The following is a 26133-nucleotide window of genomic DNA, read 5'->3' on the forward strand; positions in this document are numbered from 1 at the left end:
TGTCAGATGTCTGGTCTGTATCGGCGGAGAAACAGCATCCTTCACTCATACGAGTAAATGTTGCTAATAATTGATGGCAGAACTTTAGGGTCTCTGTGTAGTTTTCTAGGAATTTGTTCTTTTGGAAGCTTTATAAGAAAAGGAAGGCTACTTTCACCTCTCAGAAGTATAAGAAAATACTATACTAGTTTTATGTGAAACTAAATGTTGAGAAAAAAGTTGTTCTACCAAAAATGCTGAGAAATAGAAAGAAAATGAAAACCAGTCATTGTTCCATCATCTAGATAGAACCTCTGTTTTAAAAAATGATGTGGTTCTTTCTAGTATGTTTTTTTTTTTTTTTTTGAGGAAGATTAGCCCTGAGCTAACATCTGCTGCCAATCCTCCTCTTTTTGCTGAGGAAGACTGGCCCTGAGCTAACGTCCGTGCCCATCTTCCTCTACTTTGTATGTGGGATGCCTACCACAGCATGGCTTGCCACACCGTGCCATGTCCGCACCCGGGATCCGAACCAGCAAACCTCAGGCTGCTGAAGCGGAACGTGAGAACTTAACCACTGTGCCAAACGTGAGAACTTAACCACTGTGCCACCGGGCTGGCCCCTCTAGTATTTTTAAAATATCTATATCTTTGTGTAGTTGGACGCTTTCTGTGTGTGATTTTGTATTTTTTTTAGAGCTGACCCTAAATTAATACTTTAACCATTTCCTGGATGGTGGAAGCTACTTACAACACTTGGCTTCCTTTTCCCTCCTTTATGCTTTTTAGGGTCTTATTGTGATTTTTTTTTTCACTGAGAAAGATTTGCCCTGAGCTAACATGTGTTGCCAATCTTCCTCTCTTTATTTTATTTTTCCCCTCCCCAAAGCCCCAGTACATAGTCGTATCTTCTAGTTGTAGGTCCTTCTAGTTCTTCTCTGTGAGCTGCCACCACAGCCTGGCTGCTGACAGACGCGGTGTCTGTTGTGCTGTGGTTCCGTGCCCGGGAACTGAACTCGGGCTGCTGAAGTGGAGCATAGCAAACGTTAACCAGAGGCCATCAGGGCTAGCTTGATTGTTGTGATTTTAATTGTCTCTCAATATATTAAAACTGATTTTAAATCTCTCTCAGTATATTAAATCCCATAAGACATTGTTCTAAAAAGTCAATAATAATTTAGATTAATCCACATATTTACTCGTTTTGGTGTTCTTCATTTCTTCTTGTATAGCCATGCTCATGTTCCTCTCTCAGATTAATTTCCTTCTGTCTGAAGAATCACCTTAGTTTGTGCGTGCGTGTGTGTGTGTGTGTCTGTGTGTAGTGGAGGGTGTCTGCTGATGTCACAATTCACTCAGATTTTTTTGTCTGAAAATGTCTTTTCACCTTCATATTTGGAGGATATTTTCACTGGGTATAGAATTCTAGCTTGTCTTTTTTTTTTTCTTATAGGGATACCATCTCATTGTCTTCTGGCTTCCTTTATTTCTGTTAAAAAGTCAACTGTCAGTTTTTTGTGCTTCTTTTGAAAGTAGCATATTGGCACAGATGTTAGCTCAGGTCAACCTTCCTCAAGCAAAAAAAAAAAAAAAATGAGGAAGCTTGGCAACAGACGTCAGCTCAGCTCAGGGCCAATATTCCTCACTGAAAAAAAACATTCTTGAGCAATTCTCTTCAATATTGCGTTTGCCCCATTCTTTCTCTCCTTTCCTTAGATTCCTGCACATATGTTAGACCCTTTCATGGTATCCTACATGCCCTGAAGCTCGTTTTTGTATTTTCTGGGCTTTAATATGAATATTTTTTCTACTGGCCTGTCTTCCAGTTTGCCAAACATCTCTTCTCCTGTTTCTTGTTTGCTGTCAGACACATCTAGTCAATTCTTAATTTGTTTCTATTGTTTGTAAACTTTTATTTATATGTTTCTATTATATATAAATAATATGCAGTAATATTTATATAATTAAAATATTAAAAATCTATATATTTATATATTTTTATTTTTAATAAATTTGTTTGTGTGTATGAGGGAGATTGGCCCTGAGCTAACATTCATTGCCAATCTTCCTCTTTTTGCTTGAAGAAGGTTGACCCTGAGCTAACCTCTGTGCCAATCCTCCTCTATTTTGTGTGTGAGATGCTGCCACAGCATGGCTTGATGAGTGGTGCATAGGTCCACACCTGGGATCTGAACCTGTGAACCCTGGGCAGCTGAAGTGGAGTACACGAACTTAACCACTATGCCCCGGGGCCAGCCCCTGGATTGTTTTTAATGACGGTATTTTTTTCTTGATCTGGTCCTCTTTCCTGACATGCTTGGTCATTTTTGTTTGGATGCTGGGCATTTTAAATGGAAAATAGAGAGGCTCTGGATGTTGTTCACCTTGATCCAGGTAAGACTGGTCTATTTCTGATTTACCCTTACTTGTAGGGTGGGTGTTTATGAGGATCCCTCCTCCTTGATAGAACCTGATCTCCAAGTTCGGTTTCCTGGCTGCTGTGAACCCAAAATCTCTGCTTAACTTTTTAGTCTTTTCACAGCTTCTTTCTGCTGGGATCCCCAGGGGTTAGCCCTGTCCACATGTGGCTTATGTCTCAGTAAATGCCTCAAGGGGAAATGGCTGTCGAACATTGGCCTCACTTATGTGTGGTTCATTTTCTCTGCGATTCTGGCCTTTCAGCTCCTGGAAATCTTCACAGCCCTGAATTCCAGTTTTTGTCTTCTCAGCTCAGGGAGAAAGCCTCTGCAAGCCTTAATTTGCTGCTTTCTGCTTTACCTCAATGTTCCTTTTACCAAATCAGTGAGTGTCCTGAGGGGAGACATTAGCTACTGATGTACACACCTCCCTGAGCTTCCCTTTCCTCTAGGAGCTTGGTCCCTCGAGTCCTAGCTGCCCTGTTGTTCTCCCATATCTGCAAACAGTTATTATTATTATTATTATTTATTTACCTACCTTTTATGGTGGTTCTATATAGGAAGTTTAGTTTAATAGCAGTTATGTCGTACCAGCTGGAAGTGAAGTCTAACTTTGTATCTAAATTTTAAGTATTTTCCATGTCTTTAAAATCCTCATTAGGTAATTTTTAATATCTGCACAAAACCCCTTCTTACGGCTTTTATAATCTACCCAGTCATTCTTCTGTTATCAGATACTTAGGTCATTTCCCATAATTTACTTTTATAAATAATGCTGCACTAAAATATCTTTGTGCCAAAGCATCTTATTAATATTTTAAAAGTATGGAATAGGAATGATCAGAGTTGAAAATATCAACCACTAGTGATTGTTTTCATGCATATGCCATGTACAAAAATAAAACTATAGTCCTTTTTTCTCTCAGATGGTTCAGAAAGAAGCTTTCTTTTTAAAATAGTCTTTATCTTTCTTTAAAATTATTCATATAATGCTTACCATGTGCCGGAAAATTTTTTTCATGCTTTATGATACAAATTTTAGTTCTCCTAAGAGCCCTAGGACTAATAGTGATCCTGGTTTTAAAGATGAGGAATCCGAGGCATGAGAGGGTAGATATCCTGCCCAAGGTCATACAGGTAACCTGGTCAAGGTCATGCACTCATCAGTGGCAGAGCTCAGCCATGCGTTCTGGCTCTAGAGCCCATGTTATTACCTACCACATTATACCACCTTGAGCGAATTTTAGCTTCTTCGAGGGCTTCCCCGGCCTTTTCTTAATTGGGCATAATTTGTTTCCTCTGCAGTGTGGTTGCTGGGGGATGAGTGTGAATGTGGGGACAGTTTGGGAAAGGAGCTGCCATGGACAGAAATTGCTGTTGGGGCTGGGCTATGTCATGGCAGCCCACTTCGTAGATTGACCAGGGAAGGTGGCCTGGTGGCTTGTAGTGAATCTGTTGGGATCCCTGGTGTGGAATTTCTGCTTCCATCTCAGGTGTGACTGGTGAGTGTTAGCTGGGCCACTGCCTTTGCAGTGTAAAAGGGTAAGCTTTCTCTCCCCTCTTCCTCCAGTTCCATTTAACATCAGGATGAAGAGTAGTTAGAGGGGTGTGAAGAGAGGACTCGCCCATTGCCCCGTTGACTGGAGTCTCAGGCCAGCCCCAGGGCAGCAGGGATTGAAAAGATTAAGGGCTGGTGCTTTGGACCCAATAAACCGCAGGGAGTGGAGGAAGAGTCAGGAACCTGCTGACCTTTGTCTGCCCCTCCTTGGAGCTTTCTGTATTTTTCGTTGGCTATCTCCCTGTCCCTCTCTTGTTTGTGGTCGTATTTTCATGGTACCCCTTTTTCCCCTGTTTCATCTTCCTACCCACCTTCCTTTTTGGGCCTGATACTGGTTTGCCGGAGAGGTAAGTGATTTTCTTAGGGTGGTTTGAGTTTATCACTTGCAATGATTAGGGAGAGAGGGCGTTGCAGGAGAGAGGCCGTTGAGCCATATTTATTAAATGGTATCAAAGGGAGGTCGCCAGGAAGAATGATGAGGTGGCAGAGAATTGGAGGGGATCCTGTCCACCCCCGCTCACAACCCTTCAGTGGCCCCCACCTCAGTCAGTGAATGCCGAAGTCCTTGCAGTGGTCTGGTGACACTGTGCCCCCTCCCCCACCTTGGGGGACTTTTGTGGCTCTCTTCTACTCACTCCGCTCTAGCCACACTGGCCTCCTGGCTATTCCCTGGACACACCTGGCATGTTCTTGCTCAGTGCCTTTGCACAGGCCGTGCTCTCTGCTTGGGTTGCTCTTCCAGAATCTAGATACCCATCTACATTGCTCCCTGTCTCCTCCTCGAGTCTTTCCTCAGATGTCTCTTCCTCACTGAGGATTTCCTCACCTGTATTTAACACGACACCCTGCCTTCTGCCTGAATTTCCCATCCCCTTTATCTGCTCTACTTTTTCTTTTTTTCCGAAACTCTTTAACCTTTTCACATTCCATATAGTTTGCTTGTTCGTTATCTTTATTGCCTGCCTCCTCCCTCCTGGAATGGGAGCCCCAGGAAGCTGGGGATCTGTGCGTGTTTGTTCACGGCAGCATCGTAAGCACCAGGATCTTGCCAGGCCCATAGTAGGCACCCAGTAAATGTGTGTTGAATACTGGGTTCTTGGGGACTCTGTAGGGCCCCCAGCTCAAGAGACTTTCATCACGTCTTAGGATCTGGAAAATCTCTGCCTGTAGGAATTTTTTTTAATTAAGATTTTTATCATTGTCATCCCCTTCCCCCTTCCAGTTCGTTTAAGACTGTTATGAAACAAAACTCATTATGCTTCGAAATCTGACAGAGCTAAGGCCCCAGGGAAGGTGAGAGGAGGTGGCAACGGGTGCTTTCTTCCATCCCCCTCCTTGATGTTGTCATGTTGTTGATTCGCTTAGGACAGCCTGAAGCCTGTGGGTCGAGGTGAGCAGGGTTCCCAGACTCCCAGGGTCCATCTGAGCAGAGTCTGTTGTCAGCCAGAGAGGAGAACGCTCCCTTCCTGCAGTGAAGGGTTCCTCTAGCCCTCAGGACTCAGGATGGAAGGAAAAAGGAGCCCAGCTGGAGAGAGGAGAGAAGAGACAAGAGAGGAGAGAGAAGTGAGGTGTGTTTGGTATGGTTCAGCTGGAGGAATAATGTCACAACGGAAATTAAGAGTGTGGTCCTCCATGGGAGTGACTTCTGGTTTTCACTTAAAATAATGAGTGAATTTCATTCATTTGCCCAACAGTAGTTATGGAGTGCCCAGTGTGGTACAGACAAGCTTGAAGGGTCTGTGGGCCTGGACTGGAGTCAGATCTCCAGTCACTGCTCATTCTGCTGCAGGAAGGACACTACCAGGGGACCTTGGGTGTAACTCAGTGGCTCAGAGCCAGCGTGTTGAACTTCTCCTGGATCTGTGGGTTCCTGGGAAGTGGGAAGGCCTGCTGGGAATAATTAATGTGTGTGGAAAGGAGGGAGGAGGAGGCAGGGGTGGATGAGGAAGTGGCTTCGACTCCTCCCAGCATTCTTTTCAAAACATTTCTCTAAATGAATCCATACTCAGGCTTTTCAGAGTCAGACCAGACCTGTCCTCAGACTTCAGCGGGCCAAGGGTTTGTTCCAGGCCCCAGAGCTTCAGCTCTGAATCTCCTTTTGACTTTTGGTTTTTCCATATACACAAAGGAAGAGAGCTTCGAGAGTAATATTCTCAGACCATTCCAGGGACAGGCCAGTATAACAAAATTACTGATAGGCTGTCGACGGGCAGTGGTATAAGATGTGGGGACCTGATAAATGATGCCTGAGGAGAGCCTTGGCTCTCAGGACCTGGGGTTTCACCCCTTACCACTCCCTCCACCCCAATCTTGGCGTCTCATCTGCTAATAAAGTAGCAACACCAACTGATTTGAGTCTCACCTCCTTTCATTTCCTCTCTTCTGTCGTCTGGTACTGGGGCCATAATGAGCTTCAAAAAGCCACCAGCCAAATGATCAGCCTCTGAATAATCAAGTCTGCAGAACTAAAAATACGCAGTTGCGTTATAATGCAGATGTACTGATAAATTAAGGGGAAAATAATTGAGCCTACAGTTGTTTACTGAGGCATTGTCCGGACCAGAAGTTACATGAGAAATAAATGGTTTCACCAGAGTGGTTCTGGGCCTGTGGCTTAGTTGTTTAGAATATAAGGCCAGGGAGGCCAAAATCCTGCTTTGAGCCCCTCTTGGGGGTTGTTACAGCCTCTTGACCTGTTACCCAGACTTGACTCCTACTTCTGGCCTCAGATGGCCTGCCAAGCCCTTACCTTCTCCCTCACGGCAGCTCCACTGTGTGCATGACTTGGTGGAATCTGTCTCCACTGTGGAAGAAGCTGCTCGAGGCACCTCCTGCTGAGGATGTCACGAGTCCCTTTTTTCAAAATATAAAAGAGAGCGTATTTCCCATTTGCTAGGCATCTATTAGTATGTGTCCTGGATAAATTAAGTCTTTGTTCTTACATATTAGCTCAATTTGGGCTTATTTGAAATAATTAATTCAATAAATATTGCATCCTTACTATATGCAGCTGCCAGGCTAAGCATTAGATGAGGGATTGGCAAACTTTCTCTGAAAGGCCAGAGAGTAAATATTTTCAGCTTCGTGGGCCATGTCTCCGTCCTAAGGACTCAGCTTTGCCACTGTAGCATAAAAGCAGTCCTTGACAGCTCGTAAATGGATGAGTGGCTGTGTTCCGATCAAACCTTATTTACAAAACCAGGCGGTGGGAGTTAGCAGCAGGCCACAGTTGCTGACCCCTGGTCTGACCCTTTCAACCCCTTCATTAGAGATACAGTCATGAACAAAACAGACATGATCATGACCCTCAGGGAGCTTTCATTCTTGCTGGGAATAATTCTTTGCTGCGGTTAGGAGCATTGCTTTGAAACCGTCCGTGTTATAAATAGTTGACAAGTAGCTTTTGGGGGGCATTAGAAACCTAAGTAACTTTACTGAAGAAAGGTTCTGGTGGACACTGAGTTCTATTTATATTATTCACTGGTCTCTGGGGGTACTATGTGTACTTTATTTGGCACGCAGACACTATTTTTGAGTTTCTTTTTTTCACTTAACATAATCTCACATGCATATTTCCATGCATTAGCCTGGGTTGTATAATTTTAGTGGCTACATAGTATTTCTTGCTGAGTTAAGGCATGTCATGTGCCAGTGGTGTGTTAGGTATTTGTGAGGTATTTGTTTCCAGTTGCAGTGAAAACCCTTTCAAAGTTGAAAAGGAGCTGGTTTCTGCAGAACCTCCACTGGTGGGAACTGTTGACTTGGCAGAACTCTGGGAGAGCCAGGCATGGGTGATGTCCTCGTGCCAACCTGCTGGATGACACCTAGCACCTTGCAGCCAGTGACCTACTAGATGAGTGTGTTGTCATGCACATGTTTAAATGACAGACAGCAGGGTGACCTCTTACTCGAGCACTGTTCCCCAAGTGCAGTGAAAGCTTTTGTGAGCTGTGGAGCAAAACTTGTCCGAGGAGCTTTGTAGGGGCAGGTGGGGAGGAAAAGCAGCTCCATGCAGAGAAGAGAGGACACTCAGGGGGCAGGGTTGGCCGCAGGTGTCTGGAAAGGGCACGGGTTCTGGGGCCAGACTGACTTTGGTTTGATTCTGACTCTGGGTTTTCCCCTTCTGTGCTGTGACTGGGCACTTCCTTAGACTCTCTGAGCCTCAGTTTTCTTTGCTATAAAACGGGGCTGTCGTATCCATTCCACAGAGATGTTATGAGAATCAGATGAATAATCCAGTAAGCATGTAACAGGGCTTGGCCTATAATAAGCACGCTCTGTAAATAATAGCTGTTACTGTTTGGTGTGAAGTGTGTGGACCATGTTAGGCCCACAATTCACAACAGTAGTTGTCGTTTTACATTACTGTTAATGAGGAGGCACCACGAATTGCCCTGGACCGAGAGTGGACTTGGCTCTGTCCTCTGTGGACCCTTCCCTCCCTTCAGTACAAGTTTGGAGGTCCCTCACTGCTACACAACCAGCCTTGATAACTCGGTTGGGGAAGTCAGACCCTAGCTCGTGAGCCCAGGCTTTTAATAAAATCAGATCAGCGCCCGAAGACTGACTGCATAGTTCTCCTTTAATCCGCTGTTCGTGCACTCATTCATTCAGTGCGCACACAGAGGCCCTACTTTGTGCCTGTGTAGAGTGTGCCGTGGTGAAGAAAACAGGCCTGGCCATGAGCTTTAATCAAATAATCCCACAAGTGTTTCATTACAGACCGTGATAAGAGCCGTGAAAGAAAAGTCCAGGGCGTTAGGTTGAAAGAAGATCTTTCTTTTTATGAGACAGTTTCATTAGTAATCAGGGAATGCAGATCACAATGAGATTCCATTTTATCCCCGTTTGATCGTCAGACGTTAGGAAGCTGTGCAGCAGCAAGCGTTGGAGAGGACAGAGATCCCCGTGGCCTCTTATTCGCTGCTGGCAGGAGGATAAACTGATGTAGCCACTTTGGAAAACAGTGGTATTGTCTGTGCATATTGCGTGACCTGGCATTTCTACTCCTAGGTATGTAATCATCGTGAGAAACTCATTCACGTGGGCACCAGGAGATATGTCCTAAGAATGTTCCTAGTAGACTGTTGATAATAGCAAAAAAACTGGAAACCCAAATGCTCATCAGCTGGAGAATGGGTCAATGCACTGTGGTCACGGCAGCGACGTGAATGAAGAGCATCTGTATGCAACAGTATGAGTGAGTCTTAGTGGGTTGAATGGAAAGAAGCAAGACCCTCACTCTGCCATACAGCATGATACCTTTTGAATAAACTTTAAAGTCAACAAAAATTTTAAGTTTTTTAGGGATGCAAATATGTATAATAAGCATAATTGTTGGGTGATGGGTTCACGAAGTTTCCTTCTGTGAGAGAGACTCTCCTGAATGTGGTCTTGTGCTACCATCCCCAAGGGCAGTAAGAGAGATGGGAGCGAGCGGGAGCCAGCCTGCATTTTGAAGGCATAGTAGACCTTTCTTTGTTTTTGCTGTGGAAACATTTTTTTAAAACCCAGATTACAAAACGTTATCCATCAGAGGAAGGACAGTAGGTGCATGTGTGTGCATTTCATTTAATTTTTTTATTACCACGAACGCCTTTTTTGATGACCACAAACGCAGATAGGACATGGGAAACTGTGGCTGAATCTGCTATCTGTCGCTTTCTGCGCACGCAAGATGGTACTGGGAGATCTCAGCTCTGAAGGGCCAGGTGTGAGATTCCTTGTCTCAGGGCTGCTTTCACCGTGAAGGGACAGATGTGGCTAGGCGATGAGGCTGTCTCGGTTTGGTTCCAGGTTTAGCAGGCAGATCTAGTTCAGAGATGAGTAAGAAAGGAGCACTTTCTGGTTGTAGATTTAGGCTCAAATATGCATATTGAAACTCTTCCTCACTTTCACTCTTCTTGCTTGATGGGCCTTGAGGCATCCTACTCTCATTTGTGGAAGGACAGAGTAGGAGGTGGAGGGAATACCTTTGTATGAATGAACCATCTTCAGAAGGAGTTGGGGATGGACTGGAAGAAACCAAGATGAGTTCCTTTGGGGATGAATAGAGCATCTGGCAGGAAGGTTCCAAAAGATGCTCATGTCAGGCTGCAAGACCTGAGGCTGCATAGAGGCCACCAGGGGAGCAGAACAGCTGCTGGATGCGCATGGCCAGCCTGGGCAGCAGTGGTTGAAGGAGGAAAGCTTGCGGAGGAAGGAAGGATCCTTCTCTGGAGGAGGGGGATGCGGACGAAGGGGATTGGGAAGCGAGATCGCATACAGTGACGGCTTGAGAGAACGGGGAATGCTTCAAATGCTTGAAAATTTGGCATGTGGAAGGGGGAGCGGGGTTGTTCTGTGTGGTTCCAGAAGCTAGAATTGAAAGGGGAAGTTACAGGAGGTGATATTTGGTCTTAGTATAAGTCAGTGTTTTTCCAACTGCAGTTTGTAATCCATTAGTGGGTTGTATGGTCAATTTAGTGATCAAGACCAGCAATTTAAAAAATGAAACACAATAGAAAGGAAAGAATAAAATAGGAAGAAAAATCTTAACTGGATCAGTTGCATCAGCATTGTTTCTTGAAAATAACTTGTTCAGTTTTATATATTTAAATGGATATATAGCTATTTTATGTACTGAGTCATGGTGTAAAGTATAATTTCTTAGTAGGGATAAGGCGAAAAAAGTTTGAAAACCATTCTTACAAGCCACCCTTTAATAATAATATTTCCTGTTTATTGAGCGCTTACACTGTGCTAGACGCTTTGCTTAGTGCTTTCTGTGTATTTTCTCATTTAAATCTCACGATGACCCTTTCAGGCAGGTATTATCATTCCCATCTTAGAAATGAGGAAATTCAAGTTCAAAGGGGCTAAGAGGTTTCCCAGGGTCATGGAGCGTGTAAGAGGATGAGCCTGGAACTGGACCCGAGTCCAGGCCTGTCACTCGCCTATGTGTATAATGGCTGCCCTCTCCTGCAGGAAGAACCAAATGGCCAGGCTGCCCAGAAGAGGGCTGGAAAAGTGGGAATTGTTTGAGCAGAGACTGGGTGACCACCTGTCAGGGACAGTGGAGACAGGGGCATTGGGCTGGATCATAGTCATCCCCCTGACTTTAAATGGCATAGTCAGGACGCCACCTCTAAGGTCAATTCCAACCCTTGAGTTTCTTTGATTCTCAACTGGACTTAATTAAAAACTAGATATAGATTTGTTTACAGGTGGGATTTTCTTTTAGCAAGTTTTCTGATTTTTCTGTAATGAATGTACATTTTTTATGATTTAAAAAGTAATTAAAAATAAAATGTTTTCTGAGTTCCTGTAATGAACACAAATCAATTTTATAATTTAAAGAAGTCATTAAAAAGAAAAAACTGCATTGTAACACAAACTTGAATTAAGAATTTTTCCTGGCAAAGTTGGGAAGACAGCTGGCAGCTTGTCACCCCTCCTCTTGTGTGGGCTGGGGAAGCTCTATGTGGACCATGGGAGGCGATTGGTGGACAGGTTCTTAATGGATGTGGCTTCTTATCAGTTGCCTGGACCAGCCCATCCTCCCTGCACAGAGCAGGAGCCGTGGGTTTGGGGAGCCCCTTTTCCTTCCTAACTGCAAAGTAAAGCTTCTATTGACTCTATTTAAAGCTAGAAGGGACCTTAGAAATCATCTCCACTAACCTCTTCATTTCAGAGAAGAGGACCCTAAGTCCTGAAGGGGGGATGTGACTTTGCTTGACTTTTGACCCATCTTAGGGAGAGCAGAACCGGGCCAGCTCTCAGATGCTTATGTTGCTTCTCCAAGAGAAAGGGGGTTCCGAAGGTTGGTCGGGGTTGTGGGGGGATAAAGAGCACAGAAGTGGGAAACTTTTTAATTCTAATTTCATAGGGGAATTCCAAAGTAGAGGGGAGGGGAATGTGATTTGGTTGAAAGAACCTCAGCCTGGGAGTTGCGGGGCCTGATTTCTGCCCCCAGCTCTAAAACTCACTGTGTAGTCTTGTGGGAGTCCCTTACCCACCGTTGGAGGACAGATTAATTCTTGTTCCTCGCGTATTGCTTAGTCAGCACTGTGACAGGAGTGTTCACTCCCAGCAGGGCAAGTCCTCAGGCTTATTTCCTTCCACAGCCAATGGCCTAATCTTCACGGAGGAGTTGTCATTATCCATGTTTTATAGAACTTTAGGCCACAAGTATAGAAAATTCTCCAGATTGGTGGATGCCAGCCATCAGGGAACTTAAAATATTGTTGCTGCATGAGTGTGGGGTGCTATATCTCCTCTTTGACCAATGCCTCAAGTTCAGGGATTGTGTTTTCTCAATCCCCACAGTGTATAGTAGAGTGGGGAGGTTCTGCACACTTTAGACAGTTGATTGATTGAATTGATGGCTTGTATGTGTGTAGTCTGTGGTCACATGGAGGTGGGGTCCAGGTCTACCTTTGAACAATCTCTGTGATCGTTGCCCCGTTCGTTGGCCACCTGCCTCATTTCCAAGTGGTCCAGGCATGCAGCTTGAAACCCAGGCCATCTGATTTCAGAATTGAGCCTTTGCAAGCACCTCTGTGGTTTGTGATGGGGTTGATTTGAAGTGAGTCTCTCTGTGCCTAAGTAGGCGACCTGAGGGGAGGGGACTCAGCAGAAGTGATGGAGAGAAGCAGAAGCTTCTTCCAGACTTCCAAGTTACCCAAGGGACAGTTAAGAAGTCGCTAGGATTGTGGCAGATTGGGATTGCTTTCTAGAATCTTCTCAGATGGATCATAAAAGAGCTCATAAATTTCTCTTGGGTCGCTCATCCTGGGTACAAAATTCTCACTGGTTAAATGTGTTTTCCTTTGGCCTGGGATGGAAACGCACATGTTAGCCTGACGGATGGCCTCAGCTGGGAGGAAAGGCAAATGTAATTGTTATTGGGCTTTGTTTTATGCTCTGTTATCAAGGCTAATAATATGACGCTTTAAGGCTTTATGACTTGATTAGTGGCATCAGCGCTTGAAAGAGCTAGCTTAGGGCTGCTGTGAAAGGTTACTTGAGAGTAATTAGATGGCAGTTGTGAAATGCAGGGGTGGTTTCTATTTACTAATGGCTCGAGCCTGTTACTGAACTCCCATGGTGAATTTTTCGAATAGAAAATGAGTTGGTTAGTTTGGGTGCTCTGCTGTTGACCCCAGACAGCTCTCAGTCTTCTCTCTGCCTGTGATTAATGTCCATAATCTGCTGCCTGGGAGCCAGCCCTCAGTATCATCCAGTCCTTTGCTGCTCAAAGCATGGTCCCTGGATCAGGGGCATCCAGCGTCGCTTCGGAGCTTCGTGGATGTAAACGAAGAACCCACTGTTGCAGAATCAGGATGTGCATTTTTAACAGGATCCTCAGGTGATCCGAGTACACTTCAAGTTTGAGACGAGCTGGGCTAGCACGGATGCCCCCTGAGGTTAGAGATTTGTGGCAATGTGGTTTTTATTGTTTAGTGCAATAAACTATTTAAATCCTAGTGCCACAGTATGATTCCAGCTTGGTGTCTTTAATTAGAGCCTGGACTTTGTGTGTGTGTGTGTGTGTGTGTGTGTGTGTGTCTCCATTGTCACTTGTGGCATCAGCATAGGGTTGTGGTTTACAGTCCCCCACAGCTCACCGAGTTCTTGGCACAGCTAGTCATTTCTTTGAATGCAAGTCTGGCATCATAGAATGTGGGGGGGTGTGACCAAAACACCGCTTTCTTCCTGTTACTCCCCTTCACAGGAGCCCACTGTGGCTCTCATTGCTTGCTGTGTCATGTCCAAACCTCTCAGTGGGGCTCCAGGGCCCCCGGGCCCCCCGGGGCCCAGGCTTATCTGCCTCCTTCCCTGGCCAGGCTGTATCCCACCGTTCACCATTAGCACGCTGGGCCGATCCTCCTTCTGCCTGGCTTTGGGTCCCTTGCTTGAAGTGTCTTTCCCACTGCCTTCCTGATGATTCAGTGATTTCGATGTCTCTCTTGGTTTGCTCTGCTGCACTATTTAGTACCTGGTTGTTCGGGGCTGCTTACTGAGACCTTGTTGTTCCCTGTGGGCAGGTCTTAACCATTCACTCAGATAACATGCTTTTAGAGGGCAGGACCCTTGTACGCCCGGTACCCCAGGCATCTGGCAGGTGGCTGGTGAATGAACACCTGTGGATTCCTTGATGTTATCCAGCGGGAGGCCAAGGATTTGGTGTGAGTAGGGTGGGGCTGCTGGCTTCAGAGATGGATAGGGGCTGGTGAGGCTCTGAAAACAAGCCCAGAAGACATTGGAAGGGACGCCGCTGAGGGGAGGTGGAGGGAACTGAGCCATTTGTCTACAGTCCTGACAGTGCAGCCATCTGCTTCTGATGGTGCTGGAGGTGGGGAACGCCGGTGTGCTTCTGGTGTGTTGCAAACCCATTCATTCTCTTTCTATGTGAATCTGGTGGTGAGAAAAGAGGAGGCCTTAAGTGGGGCCAAGGAGGAGGGGTGCAGCAGTTAGGAACCAGGCCGTTTGGGCGTTGTCCTGGTCTGGGGTGGAGGCTGTATTTGCTTCTTACAGCGATGCTGGTAGGGTCTTTTTCTATGTTTACAAATAGTTTATGTTATATGGGAGTATGTGCTCTTTAAAAATTAAAAAAACAAAAACAAAGTCAAACCAGAATAGAATAAAATTTAAACAAACCAATTGCTATAGAAGAAATTGAGAAGGTTATCTAAGAGCTGTTCCTTAAAATAGTTGTAGACCAGACGATTTCACAGGTAAATTTTTTCAAATATTGAAGGTACAGGTGATTCTAATGCTACTTAAACTCTTCTAGAGCAAAGAATGAAGGAAGCTAAAATTCTTTTTATGAAGCTAGTGTAACAAAATGTGACAAAAGAACAGTGTGCGCGCGCCCAAAACCACGAAGTGATCTCAGTTTTGAATATTGATGCAAAATCCTAATAGCAAAATTAGCAAATAGAATCCAGCAGCCCGTTGAAAGAACTCCCTCGGCACGTGGGTTTCAGAGCAGGAATGCAAGGATAGGTTAATTTTAGGATTTCTATTAATAAAAATCACCATATTAAAGGATCTAAGGAGAAAATAAGGTGCTGAAAGCTTTATGAAAAATGAAGCATCTGTGTTTAATAAAACTCAGAATGTAGAAACAATTAAATGCCTCCTCATCTTGAGAAAGTACTTTTTTGTCAAGCCGGTAGCCAAATTTTGCTTAGTATTGAAGTGATGAATACTAGATGCTTTCCCATTAAAATCACGGGTTAAGCACCATAATTATATAACCTTGTTTTGGAGGGAGAAGCTGGTATAATTAGATAAGAGAAAGAAATAAGAAGTATAAAAACTAAAAGGGAGGAGGCAAAACTAGAAAGAATACGAATTAGTAAGGTAGTTGGGTGTGGAATTAATGCACAAAAATGAGTAGTTCTCCCCTATAAACAATAGCTAACTAGAAAACATGATGGGAGAAAAAAAATTCCATTTATATAAGCAAGAAAAGAGATAAACTATCTAGTTATAAACTTAATAAAAATTATATTTCTATGTAACTTCAGTGCTACAAAGGGGTGTAAAACACTTAAGCAGAAAGGTAATATAACCCTGGCTAAAAAGAGCCAGTGTTATAAAAATATCACTTCTCCTGTACATTTAAAATGTGATCACAGTCAGACGACCAGTAGGATTATTCTGGTAGTAGAAAAGCTGATTTTAAGTTCATATGGAAAAATTAACGTGCGTGAAAATATGAAAAAGAAAAAGAGAAGAGGGCCTAGCTCTGACAGATATTAGACATTTTTAGAAAGCTACGATAATTAAAATATTTCAGTACTGAATGAACTGAGCGAGTGATGGGGCAGAATAGAAAGCCCTGACATAAACAGGTGTGTGTGTGTGTGTGTGTGTGTGTGCGCGCAACTTGTGATAAAGGCCGTATTTCAAATTGATGGGAAAAGATAGTATCGTCACAACTAGATTGCTATCTTGGTCGGGGGCGGAAGGCAGGGGCTCTACTTTGTGCCTTAGATCAAAATAAGTCTATCAAGATAGACCAAGATTTAAATAAAGGATGAAAATAGAAAAGTGCCAGAAGAATTTTTCTGGAGTCTTGGAGTAGAGAGACCATCCTAAGTTTGACACCAATCCCAAAAGACATAAAAGATTGATAAATTTGACAGTAACAAATGAGAACTTCTGCAGGAGAAAAACACCATAAACAAAGTCAAAAGGTATGTGATAATCTGAGAAAAAATATTTGCAACATGTATGATAAAAGGAGCTAATTTTCTCAATATATGAGGAGCTCTTGGAAATAGAGAAGGATCATTGACTTAATTGAAGAATGGGCAAAAGACAGGATCAGAAATTCACAGGAAAAGGAAGGTAAATGACTCTTAAAAAGAAAAGATGCACAAACTCTCATAATAAAGCATGCAAATCAGAAAATGGCATTTGTAACCTATCAGATTGGAAAGATCAAAATGTTTGATAATATAGTGAATCGATAAGGGTGTAAAGAACAGGTACTTTTGTGCATTGCTGGTGAGAGTAAATGGATGCAAGTGCTTGGCAAGGTGGTTTGTGATATTTATCTAAATTCTAATGCCCATATCTTAGGCCCCAGTGGTTCCACTCTTCGTATATGCCCTAGAGAAACATTCACATGCATGCACAGTGTTCATTGAACATTGTTGTAATAGTGGAAAATTGGAGACAGCAGTGTAAATATCCATCAGTAGGATGAATGAATAAATATTTATTTATTTAGTAAAGGCTAAACAAAACTTGGACTGTTCAGACCATTCGTGGATCAATAAATCACTTAGTGGGTTGTGACACAGTGTGAAACAAAGAATAGAAAATAGAATGCGTCGCACATAGTGTGGGTAAATATTTGGTGAGATTGTTTATTTCAGTTTTGCATATTCACAAGTGTGAAGTGGGTCACAGTATGAAATATATTTCTTTCATATGTGAGACTCAGTCAGAAGAGTTGGAAAAACACTGCAAGAGTAGTTAAAAGGAATATGTTACATTTGATACCTTGTGATAGGAATAGATCTCAGAAATGTAATGTTGAGTGAAAAAGGCAGGTTGCAGAGTATGTACAATGTGAGGCTATTTTTGAAAAAGAAAACGATGTCATATTTTTGACAGTATCATATTTTTGGTAGAATCACGTATTCACACAAAACAGGCCTGAAAAACATGTGCCAGCTTATATCGGAGGTGCCCTCTCGGGGCTGGAGTGTTTGGGGAGGCCTCACCTTTAAATTGCGTGCTTTAATTTGTCAAAAGGAAAGTGTGAATGTTTTACTTGCATATTTAAGTGATCAAAAAATCTTTGCACATTATAGAAAGACTTTCCAAGGAATCCATTGGTTGTTTTTGCCTTTTTCTAATTCATCTTCTGTTACTGCTCAGTTTAACTGTCTTTCCTTTTGCTTTAATTTGGGTATCTTATAAATTTCTAAGTATCATCTTGTTAACTTTGCTTTTCAGTTATTAGCTTAAGATTACACATAAAATCCCTTGCCCAATGTATCAGTGGCTCATTTACTGGGTCTTTGTGTTTCTTTTCTAACTTTTCCAGTTCATTCTTTTGAAATTAATTGGGATCATGGTTTAGCAATTTCATTATTTTTTATAAGAGCCAAAATGTCATTCTCTTCCCGAACACTTTCTCACATTCTTATTTGTTAATTCTGTTTTCCCTTTTCTCCTTCATTTCTTTCTTCCATGAATTTGCACCGAAACAAGTACAGCAGTGCTTCTCAAACTTGAAGGTGCACACGCACCACCTGGGGTCTGGAGCCCTTGATAAATGCAAATTCTGGTCCAGCAGGCCAGCAGCGAGGCCCCAGATTCTGCGTTTCTCCCAGGCTCCAGGTGGGGCCGACCCATGAAGAGGGAGAAGGTAGAGGAAATGGTACCTGCTCCTCCTCTGACCTTAGGACGCTAAGTATCTAGCGAAGCCATCAACTGTATGAAGACGATGCTTCTACCTATTGCAAAAAATTAGTGTTGTTCTCCTTTCAAGTGGTGGAGATGGGATGTCCTGACCCACCGAGGCCCTGTCTCTGACTTTCCAGATGGTCTGAGAGGGTAGAAGAGAGCTTGTGGCTACAGAATTTCTTTGGGCATATTTGGTTGGTTGAGCTGACTGCCTTGGCTCAGCACAGCTGTCTAGCCTCTACTAGTTTAGACGACTTTTTAGGTACATTTGGATCAGTTATTCTGAACCTCTTTTGTGGTCCGTGGACCTCTTTGGGAATGTTATGGAAGCCATGGACTTCTCCAGAAATACACTCACCCCCATTCGTGCACATCGAACCCCCCCAGTTTTTCGTTTGCTTTCCTGAATCCTGTCTATAGACCATAGGACCTGTTATTTAGATGGTGTTGCTAAGGCGAAGAATCCCAAGATGAGGAACCCAATCCACGGTACCGGCGGAGGCCGTCTGGTCCAGCTCTGTTCACTTTACAGAGAAGGAAAACCTAAGGTGTTTCTTCAAAGTCAGATTCTCCATGTTCCACAAGCTCGAATTCTAGATGCAGGTGATGCTGCCCCTGGCAGTGGAGGGCCTGCTTGGCTAGACGCTGGTTCCCCTTGTGGTCTGTGGAACTGAGAAGGGCATACCCACCCAGACCCAGCCTGCATCATCTCGGGTGAGGGCAGCCCTCCTGGTTGCTTCCTGTAGTTCAGCCCTGCCCTCCACTCTTAGAGTCACGTCTGGCCTGAGGAAGCGGAGACTCACATCCCTTCCGGCCGGGATTCTGGGCTCAGACACTGTTCTGGCTCTGACATGGCAGGGCCTCCTGCCTTGTTCCTGTGTCCTATTTCCTTCTCTAAGTCTCGGTTCTTCTAAGAGGTTTCTGTGTTGGTTCCTGTTCTGCTAATGGGCCTGATATCCAAGCCCCGTGCTGGGGCCAAGACCCTGCCCCCGGCCTTTTGCTAGAGATAGCAAAGTGTGGTGGGAAGACATCAGTCTGAATCCCAGCTCACCTACTTACTGGCCATGTGGCTCTAGGTAAATTACTTACATAACCTGACTGACCTCAGCCTGTGTATGTGATGGGAACTATAGAATGTTCCTCACAGAGTGATTGGAAAGATAGTTGTATAGGGTGTCTGGTGCATAGTATGTGTTGATAAGTGGTAACTAGTGATGACTGGTTCTACTCCCAGGGGTTGGAGTCTTGCCTCCTCCAGCCAGCTGGGGCCTTGGTAACCTTCATAGATGTCCCCATGCCTGTGTTGCAGAGAGTCACCTGTCCTGGCTCCCCCCATCCCAAGGGCTTTGCCCATGTTGTTGGGATCATTAATAACTTCATCTTACCTGTCTTCTTTTCTGAAGTCGCTTTGAGGCCAACCTCTTGCTGGAGATTTCCAGTATCTCCTTGGACAGGAGGCCTGCCCAATGGCCCACAGCTCCTCTGTGTGTGCATGGAATTGGGCTGGCTTGTCCATGCCCTGCTGATCCCAAGAAGGAAATGACAGATCAGTTTTGCTTAAAAGTACAGTTGCAGTCATCATCAATGAAATAAATGAATAGGTGAATGACCTAACTACTTCGGGAAATATTTACTGGGTGACTCTCATCCACCGTCGTGGCTCTTAGCACTGGTGACACACTCAGGCTCTGTCCTCAGTGATGGAGTCCTGAAAGGGAAGCAGGTACGTGGACATTTGACTGCATTATGATCCCTGTGATGAATGTGGTAGTGGAGGGAGGGAGGATGGTGGGAGCCCAAAGGAAGGAGCTGGGAATCATGCTTCAGGAAAGTGAGGGTTAGGAAGGCTTCACAGAGTAGGTGGCGTTTGAACTGACTCTTGGAGGTTGATATCTCAATATTCTTGTCTCTTAATTTTTCCAGATAAATTTTATAGTCACTTAACAGGCTCTTGAAAAATGAGTCTTGAAAAATTACCAAGCAGGGCTCATCCTAGGAATATATGTGTGTTTCAATACAAAAAGACTAATATTAATAGAAATAAACCATAAAAATCAAAACACCTAGTATTCAGCACAGTGCCTGGAATATAATCGATGTTCAATAAACATTTGATGAATAATTGAATTTGATCTCAACAGATGCAGAAAAATACTGGAAATAATTATATATGCATTATAAAGCATCATAAAACTAAAAATAGGTGTGTTGGGGAATTTACCCCTAAATATGATGAAGAGCCTGCTTGTGTATAATCACGTACCAAGCCTTCCATGGGGGCTACAGATGCTGAGTGGAGAAATACTAGAAGCATGCTCTGCAAAATAGGAACTAAACCAAAATGACCCTTATCGCAACTCTTATTTAACATAGTTTAACAGATGCTTGTCATAACAATATAGGAACAAAAAGAAACTAGAGGGATTGCTATAGGGAAGGAAGAGATAAAAATATCGCTGTTTGCAAATGACACAATTTCTATTCACAGAAAATTACAAAATCCTGCATGGCTGCTTCTGATTAGAATTTTAAGTATGGAAGGGTCAATCTCCCAAGATTTTTGCCTAGATTTCATGCTCTGGCAGTTAAAATTCCAATGAAATACTTTATAAAGCATGAAAAATGGTAATAGTAATAATCAGGAAAAATTGGTGGGCAAGCATACTGAAATATATTTTGAAAATCTTTCAGCAGCAGGCTTCTCTAAGCAAAGTAGGCAGGTAAGCAGTAGTTATTAAAACTGTGCAGTATTAGAATAAAACAGAAAAATGGGAGATCAGTACAACAAATTAGATCTAGATAAACAGAAGACATTCATATATGGCAAATTTGGAAAGGCAAACAACAGTGAAAGGAATTATTTTAAAGTGAATGGCTCTTGGGAAAAACTAGATAACAATATGGAGAAAATGAACTCAGATTTATGTCTCATCGTGTGTTATAAATTCTAGATGTATTAAAAACTTAGTTTTAAAAACTCTTTAAAACTCAGAGAAAGCAGATGGAATGTTTATCCTCGGCTGTGGAGAGCAAATGTGTGTTTGTGAAAATTCCGTAAAGATGATCATTGAAATGGGATGTGTAAATCTGTACATTCAAAATAATACCCATAGACGCAGCCATTTCTTCATGGAGTGTGTGGCCTGGGGTTCGGGGTGGGGCTTTCATGGTGGCATGTTTACAGCTGGGTGTAGCTCAGTAAAGTGGATTTAAAAACAATAATAAAAATTGTGCTACAGGGGAAGGTAATAGAAGAGGGAAACAGTTGTGATAAACTGATGGATAAGAGCTTGTTGTCAAAAGTATGCACAGAACTGATAAAGATCGTTAAGGCAAATATTCAGACTGTATTGGTCAAATAACCAAGGCATAGGAACAGATCATTTCGTTTGAAGCCCAGATAATAAGCTGAGATGTGGAGAAGCGTTCAGCTTCCTAAACACAAAAGATACTTAGGTTAAAACAGCTCAGAGGTAGTACTTCAGTTCACCCGTAATATTAGTGACAAATGGACCAAATTTATTAAACCTGCTGTTGTGGTCTGTGGGTAAGAAAATAGGGTACCGCTAATGTTACTGAAAAGTGGAGCTGCTTTTCTGAAGAGCATGGCGACTTGGACGACAACAGCAGTGACACTGTTTATACGTTTTGACCAGTATTTTTACTTCTGGGAAGAAGTCCCACAGAAATAATCCCAAAGGGCCGAAAACCATGTCCAAAGATGGAAAAAAATTGGAAATAACCCAAATGCAGGTAATTGATTAAGTAAACTCTGTGACAAAGCACAGTGGAATACTTCCCCACGTATACATGGATATGGAATGAAGTTAAGTGGAACGAGAAGAATGTCGGATTGTGCTAATAGCAAGCAGGTAACAGTCTGGGCACACGTGTTGATAAGAATCTGGAAAAGCGCAGAGCTTATTTGATGTGTTTTTGATTAGCTTTTTTTTTCCCTGTAAAATTGTTAATATGCAATGCAGGTTTTTAAAAGAAGAAAGAAGGGGGAAAATTCTGGTAGTAAAAAGAGGAACCGTGGGCAGCGTGTTGTGGTAGAGACGGTGCTGGGCAAGGCATCCACCGGGGCTGGATTTGAGTCATTACGTTGCCATCTGGTGTGGGGCAAGTCACATATCTTCTCCGGCTCCCTTGTCTCCACCCCAGAAGGAGGTAATGGTGGCATCCACAGATGAGATCCCAGGAGTTCTTGGCTTCTGGGCAAACACCCTTGACATTAACATCTTTGCAGAGGGCAGAGGGCCCTTGCCTGCTCTCCCTCGTTTTGTCCCCATCTCTGCAGTGTCTGTAGTTTGGGGGCAGATCCATCCCGAGTGTGGCAGCAGAGTGGGGGGGATAGACAAACACACCCCAAAACAAAGCAGCCTACAGAGCTGAGGCAAATAACCGCGAGAAGAAACATTAAACGAAGGGATATGTGCCCCTTCTGTTTCAGAACGGGAGATGTGGCCCGAGGGGAAAAGACTTAAAGAGAGCATTCTGGTGAGCAGATTTGGTGAGCAGGCCCCCGAACTTCTGTAGAAGATGCACAAGGCGCGAAGGAAAGGAGGCCAGCCACTCCTCTGGTTTAGGATGCTTTGGGGCCTAACTGGTCAATTCCAGCCTCGAGCTCCTCTACTTGGGAACTAGGTCACCTTGAACTTCTTACCCCGAGCCCCAGTTTCCCCGTTGTGAATGAGGATAACCTCTCCACCCCCTCGTTGGTTGTGAGAACAACTTAGCGTATTATGGTTTAACGTTCTCTCTGCTTTCAGTTACTATTTGTCAAGGTTTCCCTGAATGCATGCCAAAAAAGGCGTGATGCTGGATCCCATAGGGAATACAGAGCTGCCTGAATTCTTGTCCCTGCCTCTGGGGAGCTCATACAGCCTGGAGGGGGCGGTTACACAAATCTCTACAAAGGTGAGTCATGAGATGGCAACAAGGTCAGACGTGGTGTTTTTAGGATGAGGAAAATTGGGGCCATTCAGGGCAAGGGGCTAGTGACTAGTCAAGTGGCAGAGGGTCAGGATGCCCAAGAGCGAGGTGGTATCTGATGGGGGAAGGTTCTAGAAGGTCTCAGATGGATTTGTGCAGCCCTATTGGGTGTACTGAGCACATCCATGTCTGTTACCTCATTTGAGCCTTCTGTCAACCTGTGAGGTGAGGGCGCTGAGCTTTGCAGGGCCTGCAAGGGATCTGAGCTCCTTCCTGGGCTGACTTGGGCCCAGGACAGAGTCCTCTCACCTCCTCTCTTCTGCTCCTTCATCTGTACCACCCGTCCTCTCAAGAAGGTGAGTCGTGGGGCCCACCCAGTGATGCAGCAGTTAAGTTCGCACGTTCCACTTCTGTGGCCTGATCACCGGTTCAGATCCTGGTGCAGACCTGTGCACCACTTGTCAAGCCATGTTGTGGCAGGCATCCCACATGTAAAATAGAGGGCACAGATGTTAGCTCAGGGCCAGTCTTCCTCAGCAAAAAGAGGAGGACTGGCAGCAGATGTTAGCTCAGGGCTAATCCTCCTTAAAAAAAAAGTAGAAGGTGAGTCGTGGGCATTGGCGAGAGTGCGGCTTTCTCCTCTTGGGGTGAGGAGAGGGGCAGAAGAGAAGAGGTGGAAGGACAGCACATTCTGAGGTGGAGGAGAAGGAAGGTGAAGGTCATGAGGGGGGTCTGACTGATTTTCAGGAGGCAGTGATGGGATATAGGACCTGGAGTCAGTTCCCTGGGGGTCAGTCCCGGCTTTACGACTGCCAGCCTCTGTGACCGTGACCAAGTCAATCAACTTTTCTGAGCCTCAGTTCCTCCCTCTGTAAAATGGGGATAACCAACTCATCTCCTAGGGGTGTTGGAGGACTAACTCCTTTGGAGTTATGTGTGGTGCTCAGGGAGTCCTCCGTACACGGTAGCTGCCGTTATTCTTACTTTTGCTGTTAGGGAGGATTGGTGCCCCTCAGAACCGGTGGCTTCTGTGTCGTGGGCTTGGCTGCCTAGTGGGTCAGTAATACTTTTTATTCCACGTGGGCACACAGATGCTTCTCTCTCTCTGCCTGCCTTTCTGTCTCACTCTTTCTCCGAACTTCTCTGTTTTCAATTTAAAGCAGTGAATCTTTTTTCAGCACCTTGTATGCGTCAGGCCTTTTGTTCTGTAATTTTGCTTACATTATCTCATTTCAGTCCTCCCAAGAACTCTTCGAGGTGGGGTCAGTTATTTTTGTTTTTCAGATAAGGAAACGGGGCTTAGAGAGCCCCACAGGAGGGGCTTCAAACTCTGTATCAATCCCCAAGCAAACACACAGGAGGCGCTGTGTGCTGGGAGTGGTATCTCAGGGCTCCAGTGAGCCAATTCCTGCCCCTTCCACTGCTGTGAACCAGGTCACACCTGGGGTGGGAGAGTTCCTTTATCACTGCCCTTTCCCTTCCTGATTGTAAGACTTTGAGTCAAGGTGCTAACCCCTCAGTGCCTCACTCTTCTGTCTTGTAAAGTGGCGGTGATAACAGCGTTTAACTGGTCGTGTTATTGTGGGGATTAAATAGGATGATACCCAGCGCTCTGGAGCACAGCTGTAAGTGGTGGCCTCCATTTACCCATCCGCAGCCTCAGGTACTGTCCAGCCCCCTGGGAAAGGGACCTCTCTGCTGGCTTTAGCCTCGGGAATGGATATATTAACCTTAATTAAATACGTAAACACTTTAGTGACCCTGCAAACCCCTTCCCCACTGTTTGCCCTCAGGTACGAGGAGTTCCCTGAGCTGCAGGTGTGAATTTAGCTCAGCTTTGGATGAATACAAAGAAGATCAATGAGGGAGTTTCCTAGTAAGCAAAAGCAGGCAGTCCTAAGGTGTTGACTTCTTGGGGCCTCAGATTCTGCGGTTGCTTAGCTAGGACGGGAGGGAGGAATTAGCGGAGAGAACAGTTGGAGGGTAGGATCAGGAGGAGGGAGGAGAGTATCTTTCGGGGCATGGAGGATAGGGAAATGAGGTTGGGTGGGGCTCCTGACCAAGTAAAGGTCCGTGACTCAGCCAGAGGCCTCCAGGCTGGGTGCGGTGGGGCCCGGAGTCAGGTTTTCTGAGAGCTGCGCTTCTCCGGGTTAGCTTGGCTGTGGTATTCAGGATGGCTGGATTGGGGTGGAGGGCGGAGAGGAAAGGGGGAGTCCTCCTAGAGGAATGAAAACCCATGATGCGGCCACAGAGGAATTCGAGAGGGAGAGGAGGTAGAATTGTGCCCCAGTCATAGGAGTGAGAAGTGGGAGTGGGATGGACAGGCAGTTGGTGACTTCCTGGATGTGGAGGTGAGCAGGAGAGTCCGGGGTGAGCCTCAGCTTTAGGGTGATGACTGGGTACCACCAACAAAGATAGGGAGGAACCCAACAGAAACAAGGTGGAGGGGAAGGATGTGGAGCTGAGCTCGCCTTGGGACATGTTGAGTCTGAGAAACCTGTGGGAAGGGCAGGTGGAGACATCTGGACAGAAGAATGTCCTGGCGCCATCTGCAAACAGCGTCTGGTGCTTGCAGCCGTAGGTGTGGACGAGACCAACAAGCAGAGTGTGGGCGGGTGAAAGCAGAGGGACGGTGGAGCCTGGAGGACTAACAGGTATAGGAATGAAGTCCTCAGATTTGAAGGGCATAAGCCCCAGAGTGATTTTTATAAAACACTCCTCCCCAACCTATCCCCACGCTCTGCGTAAAGTCTCCCCGCAGCCTGCGGGCTGGAGTCCAAAGTCCTTAACCCAATGAGGAGGCCTGTCCGGAGCTGACCTGTGTTAGCCTCCTGGGACCAACGTAACACAGTACCACAAGCTGGGTGATGTCTAACAACAGAAATATATTCTCTCACAGTTTGGGAGGCTAGAAGTTCGAAATCAAGGTGTTGGCGGGGTTGGCTCTCTGCAGAGGCTCTGACCGAGAGTCTGTTCCGTGGCTTTCTCCTCGCTTCTGGTGCTACCAGCAATCCTTGGCTTTCCTTGGCTTGTGGATGCATCACTGCAATTTCCGCCTCTGTTGTCATGTGGCCTTATTCCTGTGTGTGTGTCTGTGTTTCTTTTTTCTCTGCCTTAAGGGTATCGGTCATTGGATTAGGGTAGGCTGAAGATGAGTATGACGTTGTCTTAACTAATGATATCTGCAAAGACCCCATTTCCTAATAAATCATATTCTGAGGTTCCTGGTGGTCATGAATTTTGAGGTGGCACAGCTCAACCCAGTAGAAGCCTTGCCCGTGCGTGCTCTTTTGGCCTTATTCCCACCTCCCCGCACCACGGCCTCCTTTT

The 26133-nt window shown here is 44.8% G+C and overlaps 1 protein-coding gene across 11 annotated transcripts in view; it reads left to right on the forward strand.

Annotated features, from left to right (window-relative positions):
* The window catches only part of TRERF1 (transcriptional regulating factor 1), a 194536-nt gene that overhangs the window by 14612 nt on the left and 153791 nt on the right, over window positions 1-26133 (forward strand). The window contains exon 1 of one of the 11 annotated variants that reach the window (XM_046640090.1): window positions 9055-9154. The exons of the other annotated variants lie outside the window; for them this stretch is intronic. The gene's annotated coding sequence lies outside the window, so the exon portion shown is untranslated. Of the gene's footprint in view, window positions 1-9054; window positions 9155-26133 lie in introns of those variants that run through there. 11 annotated transcript variants of the gene reach the window in all.

This window comes from Equus quagga, chromosome 15 (assembly GCF_021613505.1).
Source record: "Equus quagga isolate Etosha38 chromosome 15, UCLA_HA_Equagga_1.0, whole genome shotgun sequence".
Taxonomy (NCBI): domain Eukaryota; kingdom Metazoa; phylum Chordata; class Mammalia; order Perissodactyla; family Equidae; genus Equus; species Equus quagga.